At 50.0% G+C, this 25,453-nt stretch overlaps 1 long non-coding RNA gene across 1 annotated transcript in view; it reads right to left on the reverse strand.

Annotated features, from left to right (window-relative positions):
• Window positions 1-1,099: 1,099 nt before the first annotated feature.
• LOC144753987 (uncharacterized) overlaps window positions 1,100-25,453 on the reverse strand; it is an 89,567-nt gene continuing 65,213 nt past the window's right edge. Inside the window, exon 3 of the long non-coding RNA XR_013594623.1 lies at window positions 1,100-1,517. This is a non-coding gene — a long non-coding RNA (uncharacterized LOC144753987). The remainder of the gene's footprint in view (window positions 1,518-25,453) is intronic.

Genomic DNA, 25,453 nt, shown 5'->3' on the forward strand with positions numbered 1-25,453 from the left:
AACAGCTACGCATCTGCTCTCACTCAGCCTTACCTTGTGCAGTCTAAGTTGCTGCTCCAAAAATCCCAGCAACACTCTTGGGCCTACCTTCCTTCCCCAGAGCAAGGCACCTGCTCCGGTCTTTTTTTTACTGGTCACGACTTATTGCGCACTTTTAATTGTTGCGCTGCAAATGTGCATGACTGGCATTAGTGGTCCTGCTCTTTGCTTCTCTGAGGTTCACTGTTGTCTCGACTTTACTCAATTTTTTTAATGCTCATCTGTATACATGACAGAAAATAGGGCCCATTATTACTGCGGAGACCTGTACAGCTGCGATGAGAAGCAGCCTCACTCCGCCTGTACCTCCCGCTCTCGTCACAGGCTCCAGCACTCTCCCTCGACTGGCCCTCCTGCTCGGAAATAATTATTTACTGGCTGGCAGGGGGCAGCCATAGATATTTTAGCCTCACTGCAACAGGCGGCCCGGTAGAAGGTGCAATCCGATCTGTAGTGCTGCCACAGTGCCAGCCAGCCGAGCACAATGATTCCGGTGGCACTGCTGCCTGCAAACCAGTGAGCTCTGCAGCCAGCCTCTACCTCCCAGTTGGTTCCCTCAATACCCTGGCAGCAGGACGTGACCTTACGTCCCCACTCCGCCCTTCCGGCGCCATGGCCAAGTTGTAACACGCAGTTCCTCCCCATGCCGTGCCTCCCCTCCCCAGTTACGAACTTCATGGCACTTTGTCTCCCCTCATAGTGCCTGTGTGTGTCCCTAGGTTTTGCGCAAAAATTAACCCCCTTTACACTTTCGGCCTTTCTTGCTGCTCCACGGCCGCGGAGGGGCCCCTCGGAGCCAGAGGCCGCCAAATCCTGCCAGGGGGCCGCCAGTGCCACGATGTATCAGATCCTTCCGATCCGATCCTCGTCGTGGTGGCCCCTGGGGTTTGGCGGCCCTGTGCAGGTGCACACTTTGCACATGCCTAGGGCCGGCCCTGTTGGCATGCTTTGGCCTATTAATGTACTTGCTGCCGGTTGTCTTAATAATCCTATATTGACCAGTAAAACACAATGTACAGATGAAAGCACTCTGAATGTAAACAAAAAGGATTGACAAAAATGAGGATTTCAATATTTATTTCAATATAAATCGGTTAAATGCATAGCCCTGCCGGTGGGAGCCATCAGTGCATGTTTACAACAGTGTTTTGTAATGCTGTTTCTGCTCACCAGTCCAGGCAGATCTCTGCATTTTCGTAGATTATTGGTGTTTTTTTTTGGCAAGGAAGGTTATCAGTGCAGCAATAGTCAAAAGTGGGCGGTGGTGAGTCAGGTAGATCTTGAGGATGCGGAACCAGCTATTTATTCGCTGCTGGACCCTCCAATCACACCCTCCTCCACTCTGAGTGGCATGTTTGAAGCGAGGCAACATCCCAGAATGCCACCGAAAACCAGCAGCCCGGTCAGTGACGACTGGATGATCAGCCTGGTCAGAGATGACCAGATGATGACCCCAATCACAGGTGTAGATGTAGTGGCTGAAAAAGAAGCAAAAATGATGTAAGAAACATTGGTGGTTGGAGTTAGACATACATCTTTAGGAGGAAAGCACTAGGATACATGGTGCTATCAAGAACGAAGCAAGCTAAAGATACAAATACCTCTGTGGGGACCTATATTTCTTTTTACATTGAATAAATCTCAAACATTTATAAAAGAGATGCCAAAGAGGAAACTACAAGTTATTTATCAAAAACATTTATTTTTATTTATCTTTCTCTTTTTCTTAAATGAAAATTTTTCTGAACATTTGTGCAACTGTGCATATCATTTTGTTAGCATAAAAAAGTGGTCATTTTTACACATATTTTTTCATTTTTTCTTAATGTTACATACAGACACAGTGGATGTGCTCTCTAATAGCAGTTGGTTTTAGCATTCATACATACATACTCACATACCAGTCATACTATTGCTATTTTTAAAAAAAGGGGGGGTTGCCTATCAAACATAAACATACAATGTAAATCATACATAACATAAGACCAACATGAATGGCAGCTCTAAGGTGTGCTACATAGAATGTTATGGGAAACTAGATGGTACAATTCTGCTAGTAAGGGTGGAATTAACCAGTTCTTATCCGAAACAGAGGATGTAGGGCCCTAGTATGATAGTATGACTGGTATGTGAGTATGTATGTATGAATGCTAAAACCAACTGCTATTAGAGAGCACATCCACTGTGTCTGTATGTAACATTAAGAAAAAATGAAAAAATATGTGTAAAAATGACCACTTTTTTATGCTAACAAAATGATATGCACAGTTGCACAAATGTTCAGAAAAATTTTCATTTAAGAAAAAGAGAAAGATAAATAAAAATAAATGTTTTTGATAAATAACTTGTAGTTTCCTCTTTGGCATCTCTTTTATAAATGTTTGAGATTTATTCAATGTAAAAAGAAATATAGGTCCCCACAGAGGTATTTGTATCTTTAGCTTGCTTTGTTTTCTCCCCCCTCTGGACCTTAAAATAACTGGGAGTACTCTTCCTTTTTTCATCAGCTATCAAGAACGAAGCCAATGGCTTTCTAACTTCGGACATCTTTGTGCCCAGTCTCTTCCCCATCCGAAGTAAAGGGTTTTGCGCAGTCTTTACCAGGTGGAGTCAATGGGCAGCAGAGGCGCAGCTTTCAGTGTAGCTTGTTTGTGATTGGATATCGGCAGTTCCAGTTATCCAATGACAAAGCAGCTCCATTCAGCCTCAAGCGGTAGGGAGGTGTCACCAGGAAGTGCTCTGCCTTGTTGTCTTAGAAAATAACATGACAGGGGGGTTGTAGAGAATTTGGTCACCCCTGATGAGTCCTTTGGTGCCATTGAGAGATCCTTATTCTTACCCAACTCAATGGTATTCATTTTATCAACTTCAGAAGGATGAAAGTCTGATTGAACCCACCAGGATTTAAACCAGTAGCCATGAGGTCACACCATGATCAATGAAGCAGGTGCATTAGTCCAGTGAGCAGCAGTCGAGCTTCCCTCATTACCACGCCATCCAGAGGTCCTGTTACTTCAGTCATTTGTACTGGGCTGCACTCCCCCCTGGGAGCCCATCGCCTCAGACACACCTGCAGATCGTGTGAGAGGATGAGGACAGGTGGAGTCTAAAGGTGGCATATGGGGAGGGGGGAGGTGTACGGATAGGGCCAGAATCAAACTAATTACATGTAGGTTTAAAAAAAGAGAAGGAAGGGAAATGAGATATAGGGTGGGTGAGAGAAAGTCTACACAGTAATGGCGTGAGGGGAAAGCATGGTGTGGAGGGATGCACAGACAGAGAAGGGAAGCAACCTCTACAACACATCGTTTACAACACGAGTTTATAACGCAAGTGTTACAACGATGCGTTGTTCCATCGCATGACATACAACACAAGTCGTTACAACGACTGGCGGTAGGGGGCGGAAGATGTTCAACTTGTTGGATTTTCAATCCAACACCTTCCCTACTGTGGCACACACTGGAGTTTGAATAGTAAATTATACTATTCCAAACTCCAGAGCCCCCCTACCACAAGTCGTTGTAACGACGTGCGTTGTAATAGCATGCAATGTAACAATGTGTCGTTGTAACGGCTTGCGTTGTATACGCATGAGCGGTAAAGAGTGCTATTCACAGAGTAATGTGTACACGCTGATGGGGTGAGACGAGTGAACTGATTGGGGGAGAGACAGAGAGCACAGCATGAAGGGTGAGAGGGCATGAAGGAGCTCAGAGATAGGGGTGAGAGAGGAAGTCTAATATTCGAAGCTGTGGTGAGCAGAATGCAGTGTTGAATTCCTGATTGTCCAATCACAAGTGGCCGGTGTTGCAGCAATCGGACTTACCTTATGCAGGTATGCTGCACCCAATTTTACAGTAGGATAAAATACAGCTCATAAAACTGCTTGTCCTCGTTCTTACTGGGCATTTCTATTCTGCAAGAGGGAGCATGTAATGCCCCCAACCCACCACCCTGTAGGTCACCTATTTTCCCTTGCTTCTCCTATCCTACCAATACCCCCCAAGCCCCTTACCTGTCCAACATCTGCCCCTAAACTCACATTTATTACCTAGATGGTAAACAGTGTCAATCCTACCAGAACAGGGGAAACTGTGAGAAATGGTGCGCTGTTAAACCGATTTGGCGCAGTTATTCCCCATTGCAGGAGGATTGACTTGTAAATGCACAGGGGCAGATTTACAAGCCCCTTGTGCCACTTTTGCGTCATTTTTAACATGGGAAAAGTGACGTAAAAGTGGCGCAAGGGGCTTGTAAATCTGCCCACAGTGCTGGTGGGGTGTTACCCCACCTTGGTATTTTTGTCACATTCAGAGTTTGCATACTGCCAGGAGCCCGGAACTCGTGATCGGGCCCCAGGCAGGGGCGGCCTTAGGGCCACCAAATCTCAGGGGCCACCACGCAAATATATATCCTTAATATAATATTCCTCTGAGAATGGATACATATTTGCGTGGCGGCCTCTGGCATGGATTTGGGGGCCTCTGGCACTGTTGCACTTCCAAACACCCTGACCCCCCCTCTTCACTGGCCTCCGCACTCCGCCCTCGCCCGGACCCCCTCTTCCGGGGCCCCCTACCTGCGCTCCCTGCCCAGGGCCGCCATGAGCCTAGAGCCGCCCCTGCCCCAGGTGACATCATGAGGGAGGAGAGGCAGGTGGAGTTATAGGGAGAGAGGGTGCAGGAAAATGGGATAACAGATGAGAACAAAGTGAAACAGGGAAGGTGTAGAGAGAGCTGAGTTATTGAGTAAAAGATAAAATATTGAAGAACTACAGTGAGAGAAGAAATGGAAATCTGCATCGAAGCAGGTGAGTCAGTGATGGGAGGAGACACAAGCTTGCAGACAAAAGGAGGCGAAAAGAGTCAAATCACAGCTTAGCTGAGAAGCAGATGATACTGGGGAGGAAGCCCTCGGAGAGAATGGAGACGGGAGCAGGAAGAGGAAGAAGAGAGAGTAGAAAATATGTAATTGGGGGATAAAAGAGGAGACAGGCTAAGATGAGGACAGACGAGAGACAGATGGAAGATGTGAGCTAGAGACGGGGCAGGGAGTGCTGAGAGCTGAAGGAGAGGAGCTTGGGAGGGAAAGGGCATTTAGTTTCAAGCTAGAAGAGACATTTTTATGCAGATGTTATGTTATGTTATTTGTATTTCAAAAGCACATCGGTTACCTGAGGGTGTCCTGGCGCCAGCTACTGCCCTCTGAACAGAGGTTGGCAAGGGCGACCTATATACTGAAAAGCCATGTTTTCAATCCTTTACTAAACGCCATTAGATCAGTGGTGTTTCTAATATGGAGAGGGATATCGTTCCAGGCCCAGGTGCACAGGTGATGAAGCTTCTCCCACCCCCGTTGACTTTTTTAAAAGAGGGTACTAACACCCTCTTATCTCCTAAAGAGCGGAGGGTTCTTTTAGGAACATACCATTGAAATCGAAGTTTCAGATATTCTGGCCCTGTTCCTTGAAGGGCGTTAAAAACGGTGCACAAGGATTTAAAATGGACCTGTTGTCTAACTGGAAGCCAGTGCAGCCCTTTGATTTCCTTGGTGACAGATATGAATTTTGGTGTGCCGGTAAGCAGTCTAGCTTCTGCATTTTGTAGAAGTTGAAGTTTGTTCAAATGTTGCTTTTGAATGTTCAAGTAGAGACTGTTGCAATAATCCACCCTTGATAGAATGAGAGATGGTATAACTACGCGTTGACGGTCCTCCGGCAAGGATGGCATTATATTCTTGATCATTCTAAGGAGGTGGGAGCTGGCAGATGCAACCACATTTATCTGGTCCCCGAAAGTGAGTTTACCATCAACTATAACGCCCAGATTTTTTGCATTCCTAGTAGGTTTTGGGAGTGTGCCTAGTTCTTCCGGCCACCAGTCCTGGGTCCAGAAACTGACATTGTTTCCATAGATAATGACCTCAGTCTTGTCCGAATTTAACTTCAAGCAGTTCTGGGTCATCCACATCTTGACTAATCATAGTCATGGAACCACTTACCCTTTTCTGACTCCTGCCCCGGCAGCAGAGACACCACAATTTACGTATCATCCGCATATTCAGTGAGCTAAAACCCGAAGGATCATATCAGTTCCCCCAGGGGTGACACGTAAACGTTAAAATGGGTGGGACTGAGGGAGGACCCCTGTGGCACTCCACAAGGTAAGGAAAAAGTTTTAGAGCGTAAATTGTCTAAGGCCATAATTTGAGTTTTTTCAGTCAGGAAGGATTTCAGTAGATTCCAGGCTTTAACTTGAACCCCGCAGGCCGACAGACGGTCCATCAGGAGATCATGGTGGACAATGTCAAAGGCTGCAGAAAGGTCAAGCATAATTAGTGCTGCATTTCGTCCCTGATCCAGTGTTTCCCCTATTTCTTCAGTGGATTCTTTTGAGGGCAGACTGTACTGTCCTGCCCTAAACCCATACTGGGTGTGATCTAGAATATTATTTGCCTGGAGGAAGGCACTGAGCTGTGTATTCATGGTCTTCCCTACCAATTTTTTGCCGGGAGTGCAAGGCAAGAGATTGGCCGAAAGTTATTAGGCTCCCCAGGGTCCAGATTTTGTTTTTTAACCATGGAAGGATTGATGCTATCTTTCATGTACTCTTATAATGCCCTGACACTGTGTTTTGCGGACACAAACATGGCATTAAATAAGGAAGTAAGTGAAATAGCAATAGGTTTTTTTGTGGGCGGGGGGGTAGTTTTATATAGCAATTGAAGGTATCAAAGCACTTTACATGAGCACCAGTTACGTTACAGACGGACACATTCATTTTTAGGGCTCGGCCTCCGCCCACTGAAAGTGGGAGGAGTTTCGAGATCCTAATGTTAAAGAAGAGAAAAAAAAAGTATCTCCTAGGGCTTTGGCGAGACAAATTCCACACATTCTTTAGTGTGTTATGTCATCTGGCCAGTGATTCGTCTTCGTTGTGGTGTCGTTTTAATAGCCTTGAAGTGATAGGCTAAATGTCTTTTTCGTCGGGCATGTGTAGCATTTTTCGTTCGTGTGCGCGCAAAGAAGTACATTAATTATAATTAGGAGCTGTCAGGGTGCCTCCGTAAGTGAATCCAGATGGCCGGGCGCGTTCACCATTCAGCAGCGGTCAGCGCGCAGCTGCTCCATGCCAGGCCGGGAAAGGGCTTCATTAGTTCAAGAACAAGAGTCTGACGTTCTGTCATGGGCTGTTCTTTTAATCTCAGTTTCATTTTTTTTCTGGAATGGTCCGTGGCCGGTGTGAATGGAATTGTTCTCTCGAGTTTATTATGTGTTTCTTTGCAGCAGCTTTTGTTTTCGGAGCTGAGGTAATGAATAGCAAGCTGGCAGGCAGCGCCTTTTAGAACTGTTTGCTTTCTGTTTGAGACTCCTGACAATGTTTTACAAAATCTTTTTTCTAAAAGCAAGCATCTATCGGAAGTGGGAGATAGGAACCTTTTGACTGGTTTCATATAGTTCAGAGATTCACTTTCATTCCTCTTTAAATATCACTCTTTAGGTGTTCAAGGTTTGTGTATTTTTTTTTACATATCTTAAGACAATCTAAAAGTATTTTTTCAAGATGAAATGCCAAAGCAGCACAATGCAGAGCAATGACATACTACAAGTGGCATACTATAATATTTTTTTAATAAGGGGCAAGACGTTGAAAGCCTAATAGCATTCTCAAAGTTTATGTGTAGTGTTCATAAAAGCAGCAAATCTGGGATAAGCTGGGGGGAACTGTCTTTCGCTCTAAAGGCTGTCTGTCAACAGGTTTCCGCTTTCAGAAGTCTAATTGGAATTCTTCAGGACTGTTTATATGGAGTAGTTGCACTATTCTAGCAGACAGTAAAGCATCTGATTACAGTGGTCTTGGGGGCAGAAAACATGACCGGCTTGCTCCTGTCACACTCACATACGTGTATATGACAATTGTGAGAGTGCAGTTTGAGAGTTGAGAGTGCAGATTGAGAGTTGAGAGTGCAGATTGAGAGTGCAGATTGAGAGTGCAGATTGAGAGTGCAGATTGAGAGTGCAGTTTGAGAGTGTAGTTTGAGAGTGCAGTTTGAGAGTGCAGTTTGAGAGTTCAGTTTGAGAGTGCAGTTTGAGAGTGCAGTATGAGAGTGCAGTATGAGAGTGCAGATTGAGAGTGGTGTTTGAGAGTGCAGAGTGGAGATTGAGAGTTGAGAGTGCAGTTTGAGAGTGCAGTTTGAGAGTGCAGAGTGGCGGTGCAGAGTGCAGAGTGGCGGTGCAGAGTGGCGGTGCAGAGTGCGGAGTGGCAGTGCAGAGTGCAGAGTGGTGGTGCAGAGTGGCGGTGCAGAGTGGCGGTGCAGAGTGGGGGTGCAGAGTGGGGGTGCAGAGTGGGGGTGCAGAGTGCAGAGTGGCGGTGCAGAGTGGCGGCGCAGAGTGGCGGTGCAGAGTGGCGGTGCAGAGTGGCGGTGCAGAGTGGCGGTGCGGCGGTGCAGAGTGGCGGTGCAGAGTGCAGAGTGGCGGTGCAGGGTGGCGGTGCGGAGTGCAGAGTGGCGGTGCAGAGTGGCGGTGCAGAGTGGCGGTGCAGAGTGCAGAGTGGCGGTGCAGAGTGGCGGTGCAGAGTGCAGAGTGGCGGTGCAGAGTGGCGGTGCAGAGTGGTGGTGCAGAGTGGCGGTGCAGAGTGGCGGTGCAGAGTGGCGGTGCAGAGTGGCGGTGCAGAGTGGTGGCGCAGAGTGGCGGCGCAGAGTGGCGGTGCAGAGTGGCGGTGCAGAGTGGCGGTGCAGAGTGCAGAGTGGCGGTGCAGAGTGGCGGTGCAGAGTGGCGCTGCAGAGTGGCGGTGCAGAGTGGCGGTGCAGAGTGGCGGTGCAGCGGTGCAGAGTGGCGGTGCAGAGTGGCGGTGCAGAGTGGCGTTGCGGCGGTGCAGAGTGGCGGTGCAGAGTGGCGTTGCGGCGGTGCAGAGTGGCGGTGCAGAGTGGCGGTGCAGAGTGGCGGTGCAGAGTGCAGAGTGGCGGTGCAGAGTGCAGAGTGGCGGTGCAGAGTGCAGAGTGGCGGTGCAGAGTGGCGGTGCAAAGTGGCGGTGCAGAGTGGCGGTGCAGAGTGCAGAGTGGCGGTGCAGAGTGGCGGTGCAGAGTGGCGGTGCAGAGTGGCGGTGCGGCGGTGCAGAGTGGCGGGGCAGAGTGGCGGTGCAGAGTGGCGGTGCAGAGTGGCGGTGCAGAGTGGTGGTGCAGAGTGGCGGTGCAGAGTGGCGGTGCAGAGTGGCGGTGCAGAGTGGCGGTGCAGAGTGCAGAGTGGCGGTGCGGCGGTGCAGAGTGGTGGTGCAGAGTGGCGGTGCAGAGTGGCGGTGCAGAGTGGCGGTGCAGAGTGGCGGTGCAGAGTGCAGAGTGGCGGTGCAGAGTGGCGGTGCAGAGTGGCGTTGCGGCGGTGCAGAGTGGCGGTGCAGAGTGGCGGTGCAGAGTGGCGTTGCGGCGGTGCAGAGTGGCGGTGCAGAGTGGCGGTGCAGAGTGGCGGTGCAGAGTGGCGGTGCAGAGTGGCGTTGCGGCGGTGCAGAGTGGCGGTGCAGAGTGGCGGTGCAGAGTGGCGGTGCGGCGGTGCAGAGTGCAGAGTGGCGGTGCAGAGTGGCGGTGCAGAGTGCAGAGTGGCGGTGCAGAGTGCAGAGTGGCGGTGCAGAGTGGCGGTGCAGAGTGCAGAGTGGCGGTGCAGAGTGGCGGTGCAGAGTGCAGAGTGGGGGTGCAGAGTGGGGGTGCAGAGTGGCGGTGCAGAGTGGCGGTGCAGAGTGGCGGTGCAGAGTGGCGGTGCAGAGTGGCAGTGCATCGGTGCAGAGTGGCGGTGCAGAGTGGCGGTGCAGAGTGCAGAGTGGCGGTGCAGAGTGGCGGTGCAGAGTGCAGAGTGGCGGTGCAGAGTGGCGGTGCAGAGTGGCGGTGCAGAGTGCAGAGTGGCGGTGCAGAGTGGCGGTGCAGAGTGGTGGTGCAGAGTGGGGGTGCAGAGTGGCGGTGCAGAGTGGCGGTGCAGAGTGGCGGTGCAGAGTGGCGGTGCAGAGTGGCGGTGCGGCGGTGCAGAGTGGCGGTGCAGAGTGGCGGTGCAGAGTGCAGAGTGGCGGTGCAGAGTGGCAGTGCAGAGTGGCGGTGCAGAGTGGCGGTGCAGAGTGGCGGTGCAGAGTGGCGGTGCAGAGTGCAGAGTGGCGGTGCAGAGTGCAGAGTGGCGGTGCAGAGTGGCGGTGCAGAGTGCAGAGTGGCGGTGCAGAGTGGCGGTGCAAAGTGGCGGTGCAGAGTGGCGGTGCAGAGTGCAGAGTGGCGGTGCAGAGTGGCGGTGCAGAGTGGCGGTGCAGAGTGGCGGTGCAGAGTGGCGGTGCAGATTGGAGGTGCAGAGTGGCGGTGCAGAGTGGCGGTGCGGCGGTGCAGAGTGGCGGTGCAGAGTGGCGGTGCAGAGTGCAGAGTGGCGGTGCAGAGTGGCGGTGCAGAGTGGCGGTGCAGAGTGCAGAGTGGCGGTGCAGAGTGCACAGTGGCGGTGCAGAGTGGCGGTGCAGAGTGGGGGTGCAGAGTGGGGGTGCAGAGTGGCGGTGCAGAGTGCAGAGTGGCGGTGCAGAGTGGCGGTGCAGAGTGGCGGTGCAGAGTGGCGGTGCGGCGGTGCAGAGTGGCGGTGCAGAGTGGCGGTGCAGAGTGCACAGTGGCGGTGCAGAGTGGCGGTGCAGAGTGGCGGTGCAGAGTGGCGGTGCAGAGTGCAGAGTGGCGGTGCAGAGTGGCGGTGCAGAGTGCAGAGTGGCGGTGCAGAGTGGCGGTGCAGAGTGGCGGTGCAGAGTGGCGGTGCAAAGTGGCGGTGCAGAGTGGCGGTGCAGAGTGGCGGTGCAGAGTGGCGGTGCAGAGTGGCGGTGCAGAGTGGCAGTGCAGAGTGGGGGTGCAGAGTGGGGGTGCAGAGTGGCGGTGCAGAGTGCAGAGTGGCGGTGCAGAGTGGCGGTGCAGAGTGGCGGTGCAGAGTGGCGGTGCGGCGGTGCAGAGTGGCGGTGCAGAGTGGCGGTGCAGAGTGCAGAATGGCGGTGCAGAGTGGCGGTGCAGAGTGCAGAGTGGCGGTGCAGAGTGTAGGTGCAGAGTGGCGGTGCAGAGTGGCGGTGCAGAATGGCGGTGCAGAGTGGCGGTGCAGAGTGGCGGTGCAGAGTGCAGAGTGGCGGTGCAGAGTGCACAGTGGCGGTGCAGAGTGGCGGTGCAGAGTGCAGAGTGGGGGTGCAGAGTGGGGGTGCAGAGTGGCGGTGCAGAGTGCAGAGTGGCGGTGCAGAGTGGCGGTGCAGAGTGGCGGTGCAGAGTGGCGGTGCGGCGGTGCAGAGTGGCGGTGCAGAGTGGCGGTGCAGAGTGCACAGTGGCGGTGCAGAGTGGCGGTGCAGAGTGGCGGTGCAGAGTGCAGAGTGGCGGTGCAGAGTGGCGGTGCAGAGTGGCGGTGCAGAGTGGCGGTGCAAAGTGGCGGTGCAGAGTGGCGGTGCAGAGTGCAGAGTGGCGGTGCAGAGTGGCGGTGCAGAGTGGCGGTGCAGAGTGGTGGTGCAGAGTGGCGGTGCAGAGTGGCGGTGCAGAGTGGGGGTGCAGAGTGGGGGTGCAGAGTGGGGGTGCAGAGTGGCGGTGCAGAGTGCAGAGTGGCGGTGCAGAGTGGCGGTGCAGAGTGGCGGTGCAGAGTGGCGGTGCGGCGGTGCAGAGTGGCGGTGCAGAGTGGCGGTGCAGAGTGCAGAGTGGCGGTGCAGAGTGGCGGTGCAGAGTGCAGGTGCAGAGTGGCGGTGCAGAGTGGCGGTGCAGAGTGCAGAGTGGCGGTGCAGAGTGGCGGTGCAGAGTGGCGGTGCAGAGTGGCGGTGCAGAGTGGCGGCGCAGAGTGGCGGCGCAGAGTGGCGGTGCAGAGTGGCGGTGCAGAGTGGCGGTGCGGCGGTGCAGAGTGGCGGTGCAGAGTGGCGGTGCAGAGTGCAGAGTGGCGGTGCAGAGTGGCGGTGCAGAGTGGCGGTGCAGAGTGGCGGTGCAGAGTGGCGGTGCAGAGTGGCGGTGCAGAGTGGCGGTGCAGAGTTGCGGTGCAGAGTGGCGTTGTGGCGGTGCAGAGTGGCGGTGCAGAGTGGCGGTGCAGAGTGGCGGTGCAGAGTGGCGTTGCGGCGGTGCAGAGTGGCGGTGCAGAGGGGCGGTGCAGAGTGCAGAGTGGCGGTGCAGAGTGGCGGTGCAGAGTGGCGGTGCAGAGTGGCGGTGCAGAGTGCAGAGTGGCGGTGCAGAGTGGCGATGCAGAGTGCAGAGTGGCGGTGCAGAGTGGCGGTGCAAAGTGGCGGTGCAGAGTGGCGGTGCAGAGTGCAGAGTGGCGGTGCAGAGTGGCGGTGCAGAGTGGCGGTGCAGAGTGGCGGTGCAGAGTGGCGGTGCGGTGGTGCAGAGTGGCGGTGCAGAGTGGCGGTGCAGAGTGCAGAGTGGCGGTGCAGAGTGGCGGTGCAGAGTGGCGGTGCAGAGTGGCGGTGCAGAGTGCAGAGTGGCGGTGCAGAGTGCAGAGTGGCGGTGCAGAGTGGCGGTGCAGAGTGGCGGTGCAGAGTGGCGGTGCAGAGTGGCGGTGAGTGCAGAGTGACAGTGAGTGCAGAGTGACAGTGAGTGCAGAGTGACAGTGAGTGCAGAGTGACAGTGAGTGCAGAGTGACAGTGAGTGCAGAGTGACAGTGAGTGCAGAGTGACAGCGAGAGCAGAGTGACAGTGAGTGCAGAGTGACAGCAGAGTGACAGTGAGTGCAGAGTGACAGCAGAGTGACAGTGAGTGCAGAGTGACAGCAGAGTGACAGTGAGTGCAGAGTGACAGCAGAGTGACAGTGAGTGCAGAGTGACAGTGAGTGCAGAGTGACTGTAGAGTGCAGAGTGACTGTAGAGTGCAGAGTGACTGTAGAGTGCAGAGTGACAGCAGAGTGCAGAGTGACAGCAGAGTGCAGAGTGACAGTAGAGTGCAGAGTGACAGTGAGTGCAGAGTGACAGTGAGTGCAGAGTGACAGTGAGTGCAGAGTGACAGTGAGTGCAGAGTGACAGTGAGTGCAGAGTGACTGCAGAGACAGTGTGTCAGGGTGCACATTGTGTGAGTGTGCAGAATGAGTGTGCAGGGTAAACAGTGTGTGACTATGCAGGGTGACATTGGGAGTGTGCGGGTGAGCAGTGTGTGAATGTTACGGGGCAGTGTGTGAGTGTGCAGAAAACACCACACACACATACACCACACACACATAACGCACACACAAACCACACACCTCAGTCTCTCAACACCACACACTTGTCACCACTCAACACAACACACTCACCACCACACTCACTCCCCAGGCTCACCCCCACAGACTCACCACCACACACTCACCAGCACACAGAAAACAACACACACAACAACACACCCCCAGCCGTCAATGAATGCTTTCACCATGCACAAACACCAACAACCATCATCCATCTGTGCACGCTTTTACTAAGCACACACCCACCAGCCGTCAGTGCACCCTTCCACCAGGCACACACACCTCCAGCCGGCAGTGCACTTTTCCACCAAGCAATCGCAGTATGGTACACTTTACTTTTAAACATATTCATATAAAGCACAGCATGCCACCATTGGTAAAATTACAATTCAACAAACATACTTCCACTACACACCACATGCACACACTCCGTAACACATGGCAAAAAGACATTGGCATTTACAATGCCATTAGCTCAAACTTAAATAAATCCGAGCCCGATTGCATTTCTAATGCTTGTTTTGTTTGGCACAGGGAGATTAAGTGATTTGCCCGAATCACAGAATGCTGAGCATTCCTGCAGAGATTCGAACCTGGTTCCCCAGCTCCGAGGTCGACCGCCCTAGCCGTTAGGCCACAGTGGGCTAGTTTAATCACAGAGACTGGACAGGGGTCATAAGGAGAGCCTTATCTAATAGAGGTGAGGCGGTTTATAGTATCTTTCGTGGCCAGCGGGGAGACCTTGTCCAGAGTGGGCGGTAGGTCAACTGCTATTGCTATTTTGGCTATAGTTGGAGCATCTGTCCCTCCCAATGGGGAGAATCTAAAGTACGAGAAAATAACCTCCACCTTCTGTAAAAAGAAAGTGCCGATTTTCTCACTCAGCTCTTGACTGCTCTGAATTTTAGGTGGGCTGGGGTCGGCGAATCTGGCTACGGTCCTGAAGAATTCTTTGATTGAAGATTTAGCCAGTTTGATTTGGTTCACAAACAATGCTCTTTTAGTGTTAAGTAAGAGGCTTTTATAGAGCGTAAGACTTTGTTTGTAGAGTTCTTTTTCTGCTTCATTCTATTCTCTTCTCCAGTTGCGTTCTAGACGCATACAGGCACGTTTTTGTTTCCTTAGTTCATCAGAGTACCAGGGAGCTGTTGGTTGAGAGCGCTTAGGAAACCGAGTTGTCACAGGGGCAACTTTTTTACAAGCTGTCTCTAGACACCCTGTATAGCAGATGGTAGCTTCCTCTACCTCTGTAGGCAATGAACAAGCAGTAGCCGTAAGAAAGACTTCTAATTCTGTGCACTTAATTTTATTCAATGCTCTTAGTTCTATCTGACTCTTAGAGGCCCCGTACTATGGTGTAGCTCAGAAAGGGCCAACTCAAACTGGAAGAAGATCTGTGTGTGAAGGTGATGCTACTTTTTATTGAACTTAAAGCAAGTAATACATCAGTGGTGCAGACAGAGTTGTAAGCTTCCTGGCAGAGTCGTAGCTATAATTAGTTCAGCAGGTGCAGTTGTACCATAGCCAGCAGTGTTAGTGGCCCTCTGACCCTGAGTTGTGCCTGTCTTTACTAACTGCAAGGGCACAGGGCCCCGTTTTCACTGCTTGTATTAGGGCCTATGGCCAATGGTGGCTAGCCTCAACAGGGAGGGGAGGGCGGGCCGCCCTCAAATAAAATAAAAAAATATAAATCTAAACGGGCGCTCGCACGAAAATAAACTTAAAATGTATTGAAAATAAACTTACCTTACGACAGGACCTCCTGCTCTGGACCTCTTGGTGTTGAAAATTAGTACGGTTTGGTGAACATTATCTGCGCCATCTTGCCTCTTCCCCTGATGCCACACTTTTTGTCGTGCGCGCCCGCCATTTTCTAAGATACCCCGATCAGAACGAACCCTTTTGCATGCCGCTGGCCCCTGACATAGCCCTTCGCCTTCACTAAGCCTGCACGCTGACCAACCCCCCCTGCTTGCATCTGCCTTGAATCATAAACCCCTTCTTCGGCGCTGCTCTGCCCCAGGCCCTCATCCTGTTCCCAGCGCGACACCTCCCTGCTTTCCTTTCATGATCTCCGGCCCTTAGATGCAAACCCCCTTTTTCCCCGTGTGCCCGTTTTGTCCTCCCCGTTCCCAAGCCGACACCCAGCTCTGCCGATACCATCCTTGCCCCTCCCCGTACAATAGAAAGCTTCCCCCATCAAAGAATCCCCGGGTTGATCAAAGCCCCCACCCCATGAGATCCGATCAAACCCCCACATTCCGTGAATCGGCGGATTATCCAGCTGCGCGATGCTCATCACCTGTTGTGACTAGGGTGGGGACTTCAACTGTAAATGTGTGTGGGAACAGGCCCAAAGGGGAGTTCCGAGAATGTCTTTTCCGTACATCAAAGCTTTAACATGTATGTGTAATCTACAATAAAGTCATAAATGTGTGTATAAGAGGCCAGGCCTCAGGAATACAGTTAGAGCACCTCAGAACGATACCTTCTGTCCGTTTCGTTGTGTTCTCCTCCGGAGAGAATAAAAAAACCTTGTTTCCTGCTTTCCAGTCTCCAGCGCCTGCCTCTTCATTGATTTAAATAACTAGAGGGTCACAGAGGCAATACCGCCGGGCAACTATCGATTGTCCCCGACCCGATTGAACTTTTTACATTGGGACTGCAGCATGGCCACCACTAGGAAACTCCCTAGAAATGTACATGTGTGCACATGTGGCACACATACATGCCCTAAGGGCATGTATGTGTGCTACAGGGCACTTAGAAAAATGCAAAAAATTGCATTTTTCATAGAAATCATAAATTCAATCATAAATTCAATCAGAAGTTTGTGGTAATTTGTGATTCCTTAATGCCAAATTGCACTTTTTCTGTGCTTCTTACATTGCGTTTAAGTAATAGTAATTTGCGATTCCTTAAATGCAATTGCAAAATAAGGAATCACAAATTTTGCGATTCCTTATTATGCGGGCAGTTTTTCTTTCAAATTCAAATAATCTTTATTTCGATCGTTAAGATCATAAAAGATGTACAAGTAAACAAGCATTGGATCGTTAAAAAGAGAAACATTTTAAAAAGTAGATTCATCAATTTTAAAATTTCGAAAAATCATGTTCACAGTTTCAAAATACATTTTTAGATTAGATTAAGAACTAATTGGTCGTGCCGCATTGGAGTCCCTTATAATTCTTGCACGTAATCTCCACATTGCCGCCAAAAATTTCGCCATTACAAACACAGTTGGAGATGTAAGGTCAGTTTTAAGCACTCTGTAGGCTGGGGCATAAGTTCGAAAGCCCAAGTTCCTTAAGTAAGGGACTAGCCAATAGCTCCTAGTTTTACTGTAGGCTTTGCAGAACAAGACCACATGTAGGTCACTTTCCAACTTGTAATTGCACGCAGGGCAGTTGCCTGAGTCTTGGTTACCATCCCAGGTTTTAGTGAATGACCTCAAGGGGAGAGAGCCGTATCTCCATTGGAGAAAAATCTTTCTTACGTACACTGGGGACATAGCATCTAGGACATATTCAGGACTGTAAGAATCTTTTACTTTAGTGAATATATCGGTTAGAGAACCCTCCCGGATTGAACTCATAGATCTTTGTAGCCTGAAGCCATAGAACAGTTTAGAAAGTTCTTTCCTCGGAAGCCTTGCAGACGTTAGTTCAGGATTACACCATAGCTCTGGGACCCCGAGGGTCATACACGTGTCCCTAATGTACTTGAGCCATGGAATTTTGGTCACTTGTATTGATCTAAGGAGCTCCTGTAATTCACTTCTGTAGTGGCCCAGATCCTGGCTGCTCCACAACCGCCTCCAGTAGGTCAAGGGTTTGAGGCTCAGTTCTTCGGTAATTGGGCACAGTGCCAAGTCCATTCTCAAAGGGAGTAGGGGAGTGCTCAAAGGAAGGACCGTCAATTGTCTGATAAAATTGTTCTCTGCCACCTGTATAGTTTGTAACGATGTGTGTCCCCATAGTTCAGCCCCATATGTGATGCCTCCTCATGCTTGGGCTTTATAAATGTGTATTGCAGGTGCCAGTGGACGAAGGGAGGATTTGTTGGCAATTCTTGTGATAGCACCGGCCCTCTGAATTAATTTTGTGGTTGCTTTTGTTTTGTGTGGCAACCAGGTTAAATTTTGATTGAGTGTTATGCCCAGATACTCAATCACTTGGACTCTCTCTAGGGGTGTGGATCCCAAGCGGGGATTTGGGCAACTTTTGGGCTTGTGGCTCAGGATCATGAATTTAGTCTTCCCGGGGTTTATTTCTAATCCCCTTTTATTACAAAAATCCAAGAATCCGTCCAGAACCCTCTGTAGCCCCATTGGTGTTTTTGACAACAGCAGGGTGTCATCCGCGAACATGATCGCTGGCACCCTGCTGCTGTTCAATTGTGGCGCATCAATGTTAGGGATTCTGCACAAGTGCTCTATCACCCCGTTCGTGAATAGACAAAACAGGGTCGGCGCCAACACACAACCCTGCCTTACCCCGCGTTGGACAGGAAACCTATCTGTCAGCCTACCGCCCTTTCCATATCTTACACGGGCATAGTTGTCTGTGTGTAGCCTGATGAGAATCTGGAGAATATCTCCAGGGACACCCATATCCCCCAGTACCGCCCACAACTTGGCCCGAGGGACCAAGTCGAAGGCGGCGCGGAGGTCCACAAAGACCGCATACAGTGACCCCCCTTCTAGATATGCTGTCTTCCAAAATAGGATATTTAATCTGAGTATTTGATCCACTGTTGACATTCCCTTCCTAAATCCCGCTTGAAGAGGGCTTAAAATTTCAGTCTCTTCCATCCAGCATTGCAGCCTATCCAGGATTAGCCTTCCAAACAACTTTTGAGTTACATCAATGAGGCTGATCGGGCGATAGTTGGCGGGGAGCAGGGGCGACCCTTTTTTGTGTATCGGGACCACCTCCGCTCCCAGCCAAGTATCTGGTAACTTCATTCCCCCCAGCACTGCATTAAATAAAACCATCAAGTAGGGTGCCCAGATCCCAGGTTCCTGTCTAAAAAGGTCACCTGGCACCCCATCTAAGCCCGGGGCTTTTCCGGCAGCTAGCCCCACTATAACCACCTTAATATCTTTTAAAGTGAAAGGGGCAGATGTATATGTAGTGATGCTGGTAGATGCTGATGTTACTAACTCATCGCTTTCAGGGGCATATAGTTTTTGGAAGTGATCCTGCCAAACATTGACAGCAATGTTGGGTTCAATTGCAGAGGGAAGATCCCCACTCCCATGATTGATTATTCTCCAGAATCTACGGGAATCCCTTTTAGCTAGGGAATCCGATAGATTCTCCCAATGCTGTATGTCCCACTCTATTCTAGCGTTAGCTATAAGTGATTTGTAGACACTCCTTTTAGAGCGGATCTCCGACCTAGCACCTCCTTCTTTTATGGTGGAAAGGAGGTCTCGTTTTGCCGAGCGACAGGTGCTGTTATACCAGGAGTTTGTGATTTGTCCCTGTGCTCTTGGGCGGCCTATGCTGAAGAGGTCAGCTTCAAGCTTCTTAATTAGATGAATATGTACTTGAGCTAAATCCTCACTTCTATCTATTGTGGAGTATGGATTCCACAGGTCAAAAGCCTCCTCAAGGATGGGAATGATCCCAGCGTAGAGAGAGGCAAGCTTTTCTCCACTGGAGGCAAGCTTTTCCCATTTTATCCGCCTCCTGTTGTTCTCTAAAAGGTTTCCTCCTTTCGGTTTCTCCTCGCCTAACACTCTCACCCAAGGGATGGTATACTCTAGTTCCAAGGCATTGTGGTCACTATCATGCCTGGGTGTTATTTTAAAGTCCACCACCCTTTTCCATGCCTGCAACTGTACCAGGAAATAGTCTGTTCTGGATTGCCTCCCTGCTTTATTAAATGTACATTGGGTCGGGATGTCGGACCTAGTACGGCCGTTGCAGGCTCTCAAACCATGGGTGAGATTTAAAGTGTTTATCTGTACGGCAAGGGATGTCCATGCTCTGGGAGGGGGTGCTTCAGTCCGAGGAACCTGCCAACTTGAATCCTCCTCTAGGGAGGGTCCATCAAGTAGACCAGGTAATGGCTCAAAGTGTGAATTGAAGTCCCCCCCTATTAGGTAAGACATATCCGCAGGGATGGTTTCCAGAAGGCATGACAGAGCCTCTATGGTTTTGGAAGTGGACGCTATTTTGACTGGCCTTGAATAGATGTTTATAACCAGTAATTTAAAAAGACCCGGCCATTCAAGTAAGACAGCCAGTATATCTACAGAGTCTACTGGATATCTTGATGCTCGGCATCCTATATCCGAAGCCACCCAGGTTGCTAAGCCTCCAGAAGGTCTGCCTTTCCCACCCCAGACAGCGGGGATTGAAAATGTATGGAAGCCCCTAAAGGAGGTCTCATCCCTTGACCAGGTCTCTTGAAAGAGACAGACGCTATTTGGTTGCGTTAGGTCGGCCCATGCGTCCGAGTCTATTTTGTTGGTCAGGCCAGCCACATTTCAAGATAGAATTTTTAGGGTTTGTGGGGCATTCTGGGTGTCAAATTGTTTGGCCGTAGGACTTATATTTTCTAGCAGAGGAGGACTATCCATTTGCCCTTCGTCCATTAGTGGGTCATCTAGACTAATTTCCCTATTATGTAGGTCCCGGGATAGATCAAAAGTCCCAGTTGTGGCTTTCTCCTGCCTGCAAATAAGGGGGGGATAATTGCCACATTCATTCCCTGTCGATTGTGCTTGCGCCCCGTTCGTGGAGGCCAACTGTCAGTCCACCATTTCAAGGCAGTCATAATGATTGAATAGTGGTAGAAGTGGTGGCTGATGAGATCTCGGGGGCCATGGCTCCTCTCTATCAAATCCACCCCTTCCCATCCTTCTTCTCTGAACAGTTTCCCATCCATGGGGATCACTATATGTGTTGGAGCGGAAGGGGGGTATTCGTGGTTGGTTGAAGGGAATTCTCCACCTTCCCTGGTTACCCTCCCAGTCATCCTTTGAATTCTGATAAAGTCCTCTGGTCTGGGCATTAGTTACATGATCATTAGGTGGGTAGAAAAACGAGAGAGGGACTGGGTGAATGTTACTCCCTTCATCTTCCAACGATGGATTACAAACGAATGAGACTGTTCTTGGTTCTCTAAAACTCACCAATAGGCAGTCACCACTGATTGTTTTGGGTCTCTTGCCTACCCATGAGACTCTTCTGACCATGCGAATATCGCTGGTCATGCCTCTAGGGAGGGGTCTATGTGTTGAAAGCCAATTGATGACTTTATTTTTGAGAGATTCATCAGTTTCATACGAGTCCGATTTTAATTCGGGTACCCCAACTAAGATAGCAGTGTATGGAGCAACCTCAGGTGGGAGATTGACAGTAACTGTTCTCGGTGGTTTTACCTTTGGATGATTCGAATCGTGTGTATCATGGTTGGTAGTCAAGGGAGGTATGGGGGAACTCATGTGTTGTGAATTAGGCTGCACATTATCATTGACTAAAATTGGTCGCTGTTGCATAGTATGAGATTGTTTAGTAGGACCAGAAGTCGCTAGCGCTGCTGGTTTAGATTTTGATTTTAATGGTTGATTACTGTGTGATTTAGTATTTTTGTCACCCGCTGTAGATGTTATTACTGCCTCGTTACCTTTTGCAGGTTTGGGAGTGACCGAGTTACCGTTATGTTTTGGGTCAATGTTGGAGAGCGTGGGGCAGGGAGCCCCCGGTTTCCAACAGTCCATAATCTGTAAGGCTGTTTTCTCAATTTTGATTAGTCTCGCCTCCATTTTCATCAGGCGTGCTTCTAAAGGACTTATGATTGACTTCAGAAGGCGGCCTATGTCAGCTAATGTTATGTCCTCTTCTGGTAACTCAGAATTATGTTCAATGATGGGAGGTGGCTGATCAGTGAGGATGTCACTGTGCGGTTGCTGGGAGGGGTCAATCGCTATCACTGGTGAGGTTCTTTCCTGGCTAGTGTGGTCTGAGCTGACTGTGATAGGGTTTTTCCCTATTTTTTCCTTTACATTTTTAGTCTTTCTTTCCTTAGTGCTCTGTTTCCCCGGTATCCTTTTTTGAATGGCACCCTCCCTTAACCCCCGATTTGTACTAGGTGTCCCTACTAAATTTGGGGTATCATTTGTCGTGGTCGATTCTTCCCTAAGTGAGGTGGGGCATTGAATTGTTAGATCAGTGTCCTCCCCCGTGTTTATTAGGTTAGGTGGTTGGGTGATTTGCGTTAGTGGCAATGAGAGGAGACTCCTGTCCTCTAAATCACTTATTGTTACCTCTGAGAGATCTATGCTAGTGGGTCGCTGAGCCCCACCGCAGGCACCAAGTTGTAAAGTATCTATAATCCGCCTGTCTTCAGGAGTTTTTGCCATCGCTATAGCACCCATCGATGACCTCCTAACCCACTCTATTTCCTGCGAGATTCGTCTTTCAAGGAGATTAATATCGTCTATCAAGAGAGAACCTGCTTTCAGAAAGTAGTTGTCAATTGTACCTTGGGTTGGGGCCGTTGTTGTGGGGCCAATAGCTACCTGGTTAGCTTTGCTCCTGGTCTCCATTTTGCTCATAATGGGCAATATGGCTCAGGGGCGACTAAGAGGAGGGCGTATTAATATTTTAGCTGGGAGGTAGATTTTGGAGTAATACCTGAAGTTAAATGGGGTGGCCCAGTCCAGTCTCTAACGTTCTCGAACGGCCTCAAACGGCCCGCTCTTTGCACGGTCTTCGCCCCGAGCTGCGTCCCGCGCTGCGGGAGTACTGGTCCTAGATGTAGTGAACGTAGAGGGCAGTGGGCGGGCCAACAGGGAGAGCGGACCGGAAGGTCTCCCACGGTCACGCAGGGACTCCTGGGCAATGGAGTCCCTGCTAACGCTCGCAGCCCCGCTGAAGCCTCACGCCCAAGCCCAGGTCCTCCACAGCGCCGGTTGCAGCGTCCAAAGTCCAGCCCCTAGTAGAGACGACGAAGCGGCACCCGCGGAGCGGGTGCGGCGAGCTTCAAACGGCAGTGGTGGTATCCCAAAGCAAGCGCCTACAGGTACAAGCGCTTTAGCAAAAGTTAGTGGCGTCCCAGGGAAAAGGTGAATACAGGGGTTTAAAAGCCCTCCAGTGGGCGGTGGGCGGGCCAACAGGGAGAGCGGACCGGAAGGTCTCCCACTGTCACGCAGGGACTCCTGGGCAATGGAGTCCCTGCTAACGCTCGCAGCCCCGCTGAAGCCTCACGCCCAAGCCCAGGTCCTCCACAGCGCCGGTTGCAGCGTCCAAAGTCCAGCCCCTAGTAGAGACGACGAAGCGGCACCCGCGGAGCGGGTGCGGCGAGCTTCAAACGGCAGTGGTGGTATCCCAAAGCAAGCGCCTACAGGTACAAGCGCTTTAGCAAAAGTTAGTTCTTTCATACATACCACTGAGCCAAATTGCGATCGCAAATGCCAAAATTCTGTGAATTTCGGCGTTTGGGATTGCAATTTGGAATGATACATATGGCCCAAAATGACCACAGTGAATGCTATTTTACATAGTTGGTTCAGTTTTCATTAAAAATAAATGCTGCTTTGATGCTATTTGCTGAACCTGCCTATGTCTGCACATCATGAGTGCTGCCTTCAGACTTTCAAGAAAGCACCAGTCAGAATTGGGAACTTGCTGTGTTCATCACAGCACACAACAAGGCTTCTTCTCTTGCTGTTATGAAGGTATTTCCGAAACATTTCCCCGCCTCACTCCCCCTCCGGCCATAGCCGCTCGAGGGAGACAGAGCGAGTCGGCCATAAATGCCTGTTTTTTTTAATGTGCACAGCTAACCTCCAAGATCCGGCAGGGTAAGATGCGAACAGTAAACACGCATACACCATGGACATCGTTTAGGGGTTGCCAGGCGTCGCAGCTGTCTGAGAGGTTATAAATAGTATTTTTTTTTTAAACGGACTTTGGTTTTCCTTTTTACCACCTATCAAGCCGTGGACATCACCATGCCCCTTACAGCAGTTGTTGCCTAGAAGTAGACGTGGGCGAGCCACTGAAAGCGCAAGCCAGGCTTAAGCCTGAAACCTGTTACCCGCTCCTTTTTAGGTCAAGCCTAGGCAGTGCTGGCGCTGTCTGGAACATCTGTTGTGTGTACTTTGTGTGAACTTTGAAGCATTTGCCCAGGACTAGTCTGCTTCCACTTTTGTTTAGGGACGACTTTTTTCCAGCAACTGCCTCTGTTTAACTATCTTGATAGAAAACGTCCAGCAAAGGTCAGTAAAATACTAGAATCCCTTTCTGCTAAGGGATTTCGTTTTTTTATTTTTCTAGTTCTTCATTATCATGAGTCAAAGCTCTTTCAAATAGGTGAGTTCAGAATACTGTACAAAAACCCATTGTGTTCGATTTAATAAGAATGTTGCTCTATAATAATCTGGACCACGTACAAGGTTTACATGACACCTGTCTTGCCTCTTAGTTCACTACTTGGCACTGTCGCCAGGGCAGGATTAGTTCATTTTTAAAAACTCTCAGTGCAATGCCATAATGTGACTTACTAATGTCAAAGAAACACACTTTTTTGAATTTTGAAGAGACTTTGGGCCAGATGAAGGTAATCCCAGATTACCGATTCTTAAATACCGAATCATACCGATTCGGTATTTAAGAACTGGCAATCGGGATTTAGGTAATTTTACCGATTTCATTACCGAATCGGTATGATTCGGTAATTACCAAATCTGTATTTACCGATTCGGTAATTGCCATTCATTCCTATGGGCCTGTAGGCCCATAGGAATGAATGGCAATTACCGAATCGGTAAATAGCGATTCGGTAATTGGGGGAAACATTGAAGGGTGGCAGGGTGTCACTTTGACACCCTGTTGCACCCCTCAATTGTGCATGGGTGCACATGTTGCAGACATACATGCCCTTAGGGCATGTATGTCTGCAACATGGCACTGTTTAAAAAGCAAAAAAAATGCTTTTTAAAGGGTTATCATTATTTACCACCAACTTCTAGTTGGTGGTAAATAACGAATTCTTAGACCCCTGTAGCACTGATTGCAGTGCTACCTACATGTCAAAATACAGAATCGGTAATTTTACCGATTCTGTATTTTACAGAATCGGTAAAATTACCGATTCAGTAAAATTACTGATTCTGTATTTTAACATGCCCCTACATCTCCATCTTCAAATACCGGTCGGTAACGCCGAAATCGGCCGTTACCGACCGGTATTTGCCTTCCTACATCTGGCCCTTTATCATGTTGTACCTGATACTTGTTGTATGATTTACATAGGAAACTTGTTCAGGGCTCGGCTCGTGCACAAGCTCTAAGTGCCGAACCAGCCCATTGGCTTAGCTCTGGCTCAGCTCTACCAGTTAATTTGTTAGCTCGCCTGCCCTAGACGGCCCTGCATTTGCCATTAATATTTGGGATTAGCTCTGGAAGGTGCACCCCGACTTTCCCCTACTGGCTCTCAGCTTTATTTAAAACTGGTTACTATTAGAAGGAAGTCAAGCAGTGTCTTCCACAGCCAACACCCCTCCCCCTTCCTGACAGTGCACCAAAGGCATGCATAGAGGAGCAATGGAAGGGGACGTCAAGACCAGAGGAACACAGACTGCACTTTCCAAGCCAGATCCAGCCTCTTCATCCACATACAGCGCTGCAGCAATCGTGTGCCCTCAGCGCCTGCAGAAGGTAGAGCTGTCCCCTTTTTTAGAGCAAAAGTACTGGCCTTTCTCATGGATTTAATTTTTTTAAAGGGGCATTAGTTGGTGACTGAATAAGATACTACAAAAAATCGAATGTATTATATATTGTCAACACAATACTGTATGTTTTTTTAGTAGTAATGTAGGGATAGTTTAGACAGCCCTAAAGTGTTTTTAATGTGCTTTAAGGTTAAGATTCATCAGGTTTTTTTTACTGGCATGGACATAAGATTATTGGCTCGATGGCAACCCTAGCAGAGGACTTATGCTGAGCATGCATTTGTCAGGCAGCCCCAGGCTGAGTGTTACCGTAGGCTAGACTCACACACACAGGTGGGGGAGGGAGCATCAAGTAGAGATGTCAGTGTTCCTTTACCCCACCTGCTTTGGGATATAAAAACACTTTCTTGCTATTTTATTTTCTAACGTATTGATCCAGTTTGTTTTTTATGCGTCATTTTGTCGTCACACATTTGTGGTGCAAGCGACTTCAAAATTAACTTGGCGTCAAAGCATTTTTTTAGGTCTCGCGCCTAGCGTTGCAGTGCGCAGCACGGCTCG

Source organism: Lissotriton helveticus, chromosome 5_1, assembly GCF_964261635.1.
Source record: "Lissotriton helveticus chromosome 5_1, aLisHel1.1, whole genome shotgun sequence".
Lineage (NCBI taxonomy): Eukaryota > Metazoa > Chordata > Amphibia > Caudata > Salamandridae > Lissotriton > Lissotriton helveticus.